This window comes from Mytilus edulis, chromosome 2, assembly GCF_963676685.1.
Source record: "Mytilus edulis chromosome 2, xbMytEdul2.2, whole genome shotgun sequence".
NCBI lineage: Eukaryota > Metazoa > Mollusca > Bivalvia > Mytilida > Mytilidae > Mytilus > Mytilus edulis.
In genome coordinates, this window is record NC_092345.1 from 40,821,420 (window position 1) to 40,832,731 (window position 11,312).

General features: G+C 30.5%; 1 long non-coding RNA gene across 1 annotated transcript; it reads right to left on the reverse strand.

Moving 5' to 3' along the window:
* Positions 1 to 4,377: 4,377 nt before the first annotated feature.
* LOC139512153 (uncharacterized) lies at positions 4,378 to 11,023 on the reverse strand. Its single transcript, XR_011662178.1, has 3 exons — positions 10,466 to 11,023; positions 8,281 to 8,493; positions 4,378 to 4,971 (listed from the first exon to the last, which is right to left on the reverse strand). It is a non-coding gene; the product is annotated as an uncharacterized lncRNA (long non-coding RNA).
* Positions 11,024 to 11,312: the final 289 nt, after the last annotated feature.

An 11,312-nucleotide genomic window follows, 5' to 3' on the forward strand; every position in this document is an offset into this window, starting at 1 on the left:
GTAAACAGACTCTTATTCAAATTGATAAAAGTTTTCCATATGTAACTACCACGAAGTTGACGGTAAAGTGTCATTGTTCTGGTTTATTATTTTGGTAGTGATAGTGTTTGGAACTCTAGAGTATTTATTGAATTATTGTGTTTTTATCGTCAACTCAACTGGCATGTCGGTGCATGCCTTAATTGAATAGCACTTCAATCCAAAAAAAGTAGTGATGAGTGCATGCAGAATATATAATAAACATTTTGCCCACGCTATAGTAATACATGTATTATCAATCGGTTCGTTTTATAATATCCGAAAATTGTTATTTCCAAAGCGCCCATTTAATTTGTAACGGACGAAATTAGTGTTTTAAAAAAACACAATACATTTCAGAAATAAAAATAGACAAATACGCCATACCAAACCATTCTTTGATTAATATGGCTGTATCTTAAAATGCACCCGTATCAAACTGTTATTATTTTGAATTCAAAAGGTTGTTACGTTTAAATTTCAAACCGTTATCTTGGATTGCTATCAAAAAGACAAGAACTCTTTAAAACTTGTTTTTTTATAAATTGGAGTAATAGTGACACTTTATTCCAATTATAAATAGATATGTTCATATCGTCGGTGTTTTATAACTTAGTCATTTAACTTAAAACACTGGACACTTTAAATTTGCAAAACACTCATTTGCAAATCCGCCGCCGCCTCAAATAAGAGCTACAGTGTCATGTATATAACCAAAATGTGCGGAATTACATGGGATTCAATAATTTCATTTGTTTTCTACTGTCACTATTATATTTATTTTGCTATTTGATTTATAAAAACATGGGATTTTCAATATCCCATGGGACAGGGCAAAATCCCATGGGATTTACCATTATCCCATGGGATTTTTTTTTGTCCCATGGGATAATTGTAGTCCCATGGGATATTTGTTGTCCCATGGGATTATTATTATCCCATGGGATTTTTAATATCCCATGGGACAAAATAAAATCCTATAGGATTCAAATTATAAATATATAGATATAAATATACAGTAATGTGTATGTTACAATGTATTCTATTTGGTAGTAAATTGTTATAAGATGAATCTTTTTAATTGAATATCTTTTTTCTTTGGAAATGTTAATTCAACATATTGTTCTATAACTGTTCAAAACAAAAATAATGTGATAGAAAAACTACCTCTAACATCAAAGTTAGTTGCATTATTCATAAAAATCAGATTAAAATCTTAATCATCCCAGTCCTTATTGTCGGTTGCTAAGGAACATAATTTTCCTTAGCAACCAAGGAAAAATTTACCTCAAAATGACAAAATTTCAATTATGAACAGCTCATTTATTATGTCAGATAGCTTTTAATAGTTTACCATTAAATGAACAACAGAATATGCTTTATAAAGATATATTTATTTAAGTAAATCATATACGGTGAAATACAGTATAGAATGTCAGAGCTAATAGCTATTTTAAGTACTGTGGATCTTAAGCAAAAAGAGTCAAATTCGACCAAATTTGGTCACTAAAATAATTTTTTTGCAGAAATATAGCCAAAACATGACTCACTACACTTAAAGATTAGGTATTTAGCTAATCATTTATGAAAAAATATCTCTGGGTAAACATATTTTAAATCAATGGCGGATAATTCAAATTGGGTCATATTAGGGGTGTAAACTGTTCATGTAGGCCAATTTTTTATGTTTGTTATCATACCAGACAATTTCCACCATAAAAACCAACTAATATAAATTATGTTATATTTATGTTGGTGTTTGTTGAATATGTTTGTTCAAATAACTGACCTATGGTTGACAATAAAAAACCTTAATGCAAACCTTAAAAAAAGAGGGGGGGGGGGGGGGGGGGGTAGTAGTGACATATTTTTTTTTTTTGCACAAAAAATTTAGAAATAGAGAGGCACTAAAATCAAAGAATTTTGGGATGGATACTACAAATGATTTTCTTTAAAAACAGAGATAAATAAAATGGGTTCATCACTAGGTTCATTATATCTATGGAAAATTTGGGTTTTATGTTAAAAATTGGGGATTTTGAGAATCAATTTATTTTACAGGGTTTACTTTGAGTAATTAAGTAAAAACTCTTAAATCAAAACTGAACATATAACTTGGTAATTTGTTTTCTTCAATTCAATTTAAAGTAAAGGTTAGAGGACAAAATACTACATCTTTGTTGAAAAACCGTAATTTTGGAATTAAGTGTACTTTAGGCAGATGCTAATTCTAACATGTATCACTTTTTCTATGTTGTGATGTTATGCAATTGTTTCAGAACTAGAGTTTCTAAAGAGCCTGTGTCGCTCACCTTGGTCTATATGAAAATTAAAAAGAGGAAGCAGATTGATTCATGACAAAATTGTGTTTTGGTGATGGCAAGACAAGACAAAATATTTTATTTCCTCAGACACAAACGTGTACAAGAGGTCAAAACATACATATAAATCGATGGTGATGTGTTTGTACATCTTACTTTACTAAATATGTTTACTACTTACAATTATCTCTATCTATAATGAACTTGGCCCAGTAGTTTCAGTGGAAAATGTTGGTAAAAAATTTACAAATTTTATGAAAATTGTTAAAAATTGACTATAAAGGACAATAACTCCTTAGGGAGTCAATTGACCATTTTGGTCATTTTGACTTGTTTTAGGTCTTACTTAATTTGCTGTACATTATTGCTGTTTACAGTTTATCTCTATCTATAATAATATTCAAGATAATAACCAAAAACAGCAAAATTACCTTAAAATTACCAATTCAGGGTCAGCAACCCAACAACGGGTGGTCCGATTCATCCGTAAATTTCAAGGCAGATGGATCTTGACCTAATAAACTATTTAATCCCATGTCCGATTTGCTCTAAATGCTTTGGTTTTTGAGTTATAAGCCAAAATCTGCATTTTATATTCAATTTTTAGCCGTGGCGGTCACCTTAATTAGATGGCCGTGTCACCGGACACATTTTTTAAACTTAAAACCCCAAAGATGATTGTGGCCGAGTTTAGATTAATTTTGGCTAGTAGTTTCAGAGGAGAAGATTTTTGTAAAAGATTACTAAGATTTACGAAAATATGTTAAAAATTTAATATAAAGATCAATAACTCCTAAAGGGGTCAACTGACCATTTAGGTCATGTTGACTTATTTGTAAATCTTACTTTCCTGAACATTATTGCTGTTTACAGTTTATCTCTATCTATAATAATATTCAAGATAATAACCAAAAAACAGCAAAATTTCCTTAAAATTACCATTTCAGGGGCATCAACCCAACAACGGGTGGTCCGATTCATCTGAAAATTTCAGGGCAGATAGATCTTGGCCTGATAAACAATTTTATCTGTCAGATTTGCTCTAAATGCTTTGGTTTTTGTGTTATAAGCCAAAAACTGCATTTTACCCCTAGGTTCTATTTTTAGCCATGGCGGCCATCTTGATTGGTTGGCCGGGTTACCGGACACATTTTTTAAACTAGATACCCCAATAATGATTGTTGCCAAGTTTGGTTTAGTTTGGCCACGAAGTATCAGAGGAGAAGATTTTTGTAAAAGTTAACGACGACGGACGAAGATTTTCAAAAAGGGGAAATAACTAATTTTTCGAAATTACATCCAAATTAGTTTGAGCATGTAATTTTCAATTGCTGGAATATGTTATATGATATATTTACCCTCAATACATCTAAAAATAGTTTTTTTCATAAGAAAGGACTATTTTATCATGAAAATATTCATATGAAAAATATTTATTTACAAATAGAACCTAAAAAAAGGGGAATTTCAGGGTAAATTATAATGACTAGTATTCCTCTTTTGGCAACTTTCTGCAACATTTACCCAAGAATTTTTTTGCAGCATTTTGTTGACAACATCCATAATTTTATATTTTATTGTCCTTTATGTGAGGATTTCTGCGTTTTCGGTAAAATCAGATTTAAAAAATGGAAAAAATCGGGAAAAATCATGCCAATTTTTGTGTTAGGTGGACCCCCTTTTGAACCAAAAAACTGTTTTTATTCGAAAAATTTGTCAGTTAGCAGTTTAAATGATTGAATTCTTCTCTTATACTCATGAAAATAACAAAAAATGTTATGCTTTATCTCATTTTTACCATAAAAGACGATGTTAGCCATTTCTCCTTGCTATACTAATATATACATATGATGTCATGTTGTTTCCATGGCAACCAGACTATACAGATTTTTTTTATTGATTTTTTTTTAATTTGACTGTTAGTTTGGACCATTCAACTTAAAAAAAAGTGATCGAAAAAAAATAATCTGGCCAAAATTTTTCATATTTGGTCTATTATTACAGAGAATTGATGTTAACTTTTAAACAACAAAGTAGATAATGTAAGTATCAATATATGTTTATTTATGAATTATAGAATACTTTGAAACACTGTTATTTACCATTTGAAATCAATGAAAAACTCTAATATAAGGCTGAACATACTAGTACTGTAAATTCAGAAATTATTGCGTGCATTTATTATTGGATTTTTGTCATTTAAGACTAAAATGAGATTTTAATATTTTACGATTTTGAGATCAGTTTAATTCATATAAAATATTTCTAAATGGGAGTTTAAATTATTGCTTTTACAACTGTGTTGCAATTTTTGCAAATATAAACCATCACAATAATTCTTGAATTTACAGTAGCTATTTAAGTAAATCTATTTTTTTCACAATATCCCTCCACACAAAACATTAATAGTTTCTTATCATCCAGCATTGTGTAATCTTATAGTCCACTTTTTGGTCATTCAGCACAGAACATTGACATTATTGTGGTTTCAATATCTTTTGGTATTTAAAAGATCTTCAAATCATTGACTGAGTGATGAAAATAATAGCTGATCCAATTTTTGTCTTTGAATTTATTCTGGTCTTGTTTCTATGTTTTCTCCATTTATTCTAGGTGATGAATTTCAATCCTTCTGAAAAAGAACCAATAAAATCTGAAGTATTATATAAAATTTTTTGCATACATGAAGCAATAATATGATTTTTAATATAAATAGCTATGCGGTATGGATTTTACTGATTGTTAAAGGTTGTCCAGTGTCATCAGTTGCTAACCTCTTACATCCTTTGGTCTCTGATGGAGAGTTGTCAAATTAGCAATATACCACATCTTCCTATTCTAATACTACCGGTATATAACAATCAATTAATTTATTCTTCTTTAAAATATTTGGGTATTTTCCCAAGTTATATATATCATATATATATAAAGATCAATGTTAAAACTTTAGGCAATTATAATAACATATTCCATTATTCACTAGAATTTTCAATATATTATAAATACAAAATGCAGACAACAGAAACAATATATCTTTAAGCTTTTGAAGTTCTGACAGAGTTCAATTTGTGTTTAATTTCAATGTAAAAATACCTTGAAATCTTCGGACATATTGGAAATTATAACATTGATACAAAAAAATATATTGTTTTATACTTATTTTTTGTGTTGTTGGCTTGCTGTCTCATTTTACAGTTATACATACATCAATAATCTTCTTCTTTATTAAAAGTAAATATGGGATATTATTTCTATAATCTGAAAACATTATATTTCTATCGAATAACTTATTACCAAGTTCACAAACACAAGATTCAAGATTTCAAGATTTTATTGTAAAGCAACGCTCAGACACATAAATGTGTAACATGAGGTACATATATACAATGGTAAACATGATTTATAATACAAAGGTAACATTAAAAAAAAACAAAATAAAAAACAATATAATTAAAAAAAAAAAAAAAAAAAAAACAACAATAAAAAAAAAAAAAAAAAAATAAGACAAATTAATATACATATCACAATAGGTTATTCAGCTTTTTGATAAAAGATGCCACCTGTCTATATAAATTGACATTACAGTAAGATAACATTACAGATAATTTCTGTTTACTTGGATGCTTCGTATAATAACTAGGGATATGTTGTTCTCTAAAAGTAACCAGTTGAGGAGACTTGCATATAAAAAGATAGTGAAATTCGTCTCCTACACTTTCTTTACATATGTGACATTTTCTGTCCTCCGCCGGAATATTGTGCCAACGCCCAGTTTCAATGGGAATTTTTATATTAGACGTTCTTAATTTTGTCATCCAGATTCTTGCATTTTCCGGTATTTTTATTAAATAATTTTCAAATCCAAAACAGTTTTTATAACTAGAATAAAATACACCTCGGGAAGATAATTGGACATCTTGATGCCATTTTTGTATATATTGGTCTTGTAAAACCTGTTTTATCAGATGTTTGTAGTCAGCACTATCTTGATTGACAAACACATATCCTAGTCCTGTATCATTAAATATTGATTCTATAAAGTTCAGCCATTTGAATGATTGACCGCTATTTTGCATTAAACTTAATAATAATCTATACATATTACTACTTAATTTGTCACCATGCATTATCCTTCTCCAAAATGATGTCATTCTTATTTTGACTTTTATTTCTAATGGAAATCTGCCTAATTCTCCATATACCATATAGTTAGGCGTTGAAGATCTTACTCTTAGAATACGTTTACAAAAATTTAAGTGAATTTGTTCTAAAATTTTCAGGTTTTCGTATCCCCAAATCTCACACCCATATAAAAGAATAGGCTCTACCATGGCATCAAACATTTTAAGCTGTAAATCCAATGGGATGGCTTGATTTCTAATACTTTTGTACAAGCTGTATAATGCTTTTTGTGCTTGATTAACCAATTTTTTCTTCGCCTCATTGAAAGTACCATTACATTTAAATATGAGCCCAAGATATGAGTAGGTATCGACTAATTCTATATTTTTGCCTTGTAATTTAAATTCAAATTTCCTTCGCACTTTGCCTTTACTAAATACCATACTTTTTGTTTTTGTAACATATTTTTGTTTTGTTTGTTTTAAAACAATGTTAAATATTTTACAGTAAATATGTACCAATGCTGGAGTTGAATGTTTTATATACTCATTTAAAATTTTATCTAATCCTGGTGATTTGTTATTCTTTAAATTTTTTATTGCATCAGTTATTTCAGCTTCCGTAATCTCATCGTTCAAAATTGAATCATACAAAGCATCATCACAAATAGAGTTAAAATCAATATCAATAGCATCATCAGCTGCATCGGGTTCATATTGATTCAATTTTTTAAAATATTCATAAAATGTGTCAATAGGAATTGGAGGGTTCTGTTTAGTTTGACCGGAATATTTTTTAAGAGTCCTCCAAAAGGCTTTTGTGTCAGATTTCGAGTGGGATCTAAGCTCAGCGGCACATTTTTCTTGATACTTACCAACGTGTTTGTAAGATACTAGTTTAAAGACGTGTATAAATGTTCCAGACCATATAAGTATTTGGACCGTACGTTTACATATAAGTATACTCTTACAGTCCGACCATATGCATACAATCAGACCATTTGAGTATACCCGGTACTTGTACTATTAGTTACACAGTGTGCAATTGTCCTAATACGAGAATTTATCGGGTCAATAAAATTCATATCGGGTGAGGCGAAGCCAAACCCGATATGAATTTTATTGACCCGATAAATTCCGTATTAAGACAATTGAACACTGTGTAACGAATTTATCTTGATTTTGTTATATTACATATTATTATATTCAAATTCAATGTTAGGACAATATCAATAAATATATTTTAGATATTAAATAAAAAAATGTGAAAAATAAAAAATATGACTACAAAGCAACTCAATTGTTTTTTGTTTTTTTTATTAGGTCAATGGTTTAAGGGAGATAATTCCAATTGACGTAATAAATAAGGGAGATAATTCCAATTGACGTGATAAAAAGTTGTACTGAAATTTATTAGGACAATATCAGCCAATCAAATTGCGAGAAATTACTCTAAATCAGGATAATGTCTAATACCAGAGCTCAACCAAACATGTATTTTTATTTCTACTGCAATTAAACTTTTTGTATTAATCTATTAAAGATTTCAGTAATCTGATAATGTTGATCTGTAATGTATGCGTAGTCTTAATACTCATATGTTCTGGAACATAAACATGATTAACAAGCATTCGACAGGATGTCATGCTAAAATCCCTTAATATTAGTACTAAATTTTGAGTATATATATATGTAAATCCACAGGCTACTTACTGAAATTCATGGCAAACACTCACCAAAAAATTAAAGAGGATACAATTTAGAGGAAGGACTGGACAGATGAATGCACAAACACTATTAAGACAGAGCATGAAACTTACCAAAAACAAGATGTTTTACATTTATTCTTCAGAAGCAGGAAAATTGAAAAGTTTTTTTTTCTTTCTCTGCTGTCCATGGTATAAACTTTAAATTCATTCTCGCAAAATATGAAAATCTACAAAAGTAGGACCTTGAACCTCAGCTTATCCACATTTTGACTTTTGAGCTGCATATTTTTTTTTTCTTTTCATCTTGCTGACAATCTACATGATCTAAACATAAAAAAATGATAAAAACATAATTCTAGATTAACTTTGTGTTTTTATTTTTGTTGATACAAACAATTTTTCCCAGCTTAAAAGGAAAACATCATCACAAAAAAGGAGGTCATACTAACCTCCGAAATATTTAAACAAACCAAAATTATTACTTGTCGATTAAGATCTTGTCATAAATTAATAGCATTGATACTCTTATTTTTGAAGACCATATATATATATATGTCTTTTGAATACTTATATTCCTTTGTATGCATATTAAGATTAATTCCGAGGACTTAAATGTTAAATTAGCATGATTAATTTTACAGTTTCTCAGCTCCATGTGTACAATATGAGAGTATCTTGCAATACTGTATATTCTGATATTCAGAACATATTGTGAGGTTTTTATTAATGCAAATGAGAGCTGTATATCATTCTCATTTCTGAGACATATTTATGAGCTGAAGACCAGTGCCAAAATTTCCTCACTGCATTGAAGACCCATAGGTGAACTTCGGCCGTTGTCTGCCATTTGGTTGTGTTGTTGTCTCTTTGACAAATTCCCAGTTTCAACTTCCCATTTTATAACATGTATGCAGATTTTTCGTAAATTACAATAATCAATCACGTAATTCTGTCCATTATTTAATTTTATTGAAAATAAGCAAAAATAAATGCACACAAAATTTAACATTGTTAATAAAGGCTTTTTTTTCAAAACAGTTGCCTACACCGTTAATTTCCTTGTTTGATTTATTTCATATTTTTAAAGCCTTAATAGCTAGCTAGATGGTATGCCTGGATGGATCCAGCCATTTTATAACGGGGGTTCCCTGTTCCCAACCCAGGATTTAGGAGGGGTGGTTCCAACTATATGTTCCCATTCATTGCATTGATTGTCCAAAAAAAGGGGGGGTTCCAAGTTGAACTTCCAACCCCTAGAATCATCCCCCTGTGATCTGGAATTTTTTTCACTTAACCACTGGGGATCTCAACCATTTAAAAGTTTTTCAAACATGCGAGGGTGGGGGTGACCCCCCATGGACTCTCCCTATATTTCATTTGATGTGTTTAATTGTTCAATACAAGAATATATATGGTTTAGGGGTGGGGATCTTGACCGTTTACAAGATAATAGCACTTTCTCAAATTGAACGGGATGGGGTGACCCCCAGGGACTTCCTTTTAATTTTAATTGATTTGTTTTATCGTCCCATTCAAAAATATATATGGTTTAGGGGTGGGGATCTGGACCGTTTACAAGATAATAGCACATTCTCAAATTGAACGGGGATGGGTGACCCCAAGGGACTTCCCTTTAATTTTAATTGATTTGTTTTATAGTCCCATTCAAGAATATATATATGGTTTAGGGGTGGGGATCTGAACCGTTTACAAGATAATAGCACATTCTCAAATTGAACGGGGTGGGGTGACCCCAGGGACTTCCCTTTAATTTTAATTGATTCGTTTTGTTGTCCCATTCAAGAATATATATGGTTTAGGGGTGGGGATCTAAACCGTTTACAAGATAATAGCATATTCTCAAATTGAAGGGGGTGGGGATTACCCCCAAGGGACTCACCCTCCCTTCTTTCTTCCCCCCAAAATACCTGATCACCCCCCCCCCCTTTTCCTCATTTCAATCACCCTGATATGATCTGATATAAATTTTAATAGTTTTATCACTTACAATAGGAATTGGTTTAAATTCCCCAATTAATTCTAGTCGGTCAAATATATGAATAAATTGATTTAACCTTTATACCATTAATATCAACATATTTCATGTTTCATATAGAAGGACAAAAGTTTTCTATGGGTAGAAATTAATAGTTGCTAATTTGGGAAGCTTTCAAATTCATAGCATGCCGGTGGCTGTGTTCAAAGTGCTGGTTTTTTTTTTATCACCCTCGTTGTTTGCGGACTAACGATTTAGGCCTGTGAAGGATAATAGTGTGCGTGCATTAATTTTCTATACCTTCTTAATTAATATTTTCATATACTGACGGCAAGTGTTGTAATGTATCAGTGTCTTATTTGAGGTTACAATGTACCAAATAAAATAACATGGGCGCAGCCATTTTATGAAGGGAACATGACATAGAGATAAAAATAGATGGCTCTCTGTGATTGGTTGTTATATCTTTTATATATTTTTCTTCTGGAAAGCATTATGAATGAAGTTTCATGCAAGCACAAATTTGTCCTTAAATGTATAGTATGAAGGGCCGGAAATATTTTTTTTATGTTGCTCAAAATTAGGGAAATTTTTCTGCGAAATCGTCAGGTATCGTGAAAAACCCCAAAATTCACCAAGAAAAGCCATGGGACCATATATATTTGAGTGCGGTAAAATCGCAAATAGATATCGAGTTTCAATTAGACAACAGCAGTTTTCCATAATTAGTTTATTAAAAGCGCCTTTTAAGGAGATAATTGCTAAAAATAGCATTGCCGGCAATGGGGCCACCATTTAGTACTTTATATCCTTGAGACCAACGTGCTATTTACATGTGCGATCGAAAATGCAGGGGAAGGAAACTTGTCAATTGTGTTTATTTTTAATCCAAAATAAAATAAGCCGCCGTAAAATTAACCTTGGGTAAATTCCTCAAATTGATGACAGAGGCTTCTTTTTTTTAAGCTATATTTTTAATGACTTACACATTTTACCATTATTCTTTTTCTTTCACTATTCTTTGTTCCTTTTTTTCTTTGCCCGTTATTCTCTATTCTGTTAATTCACATCCATCTCTTGTGTGGACTTTCGGTGGTTTATTTTTTAAGTTCTGTGATGAGTCAATATTTCATGCAGGTTCATGAAA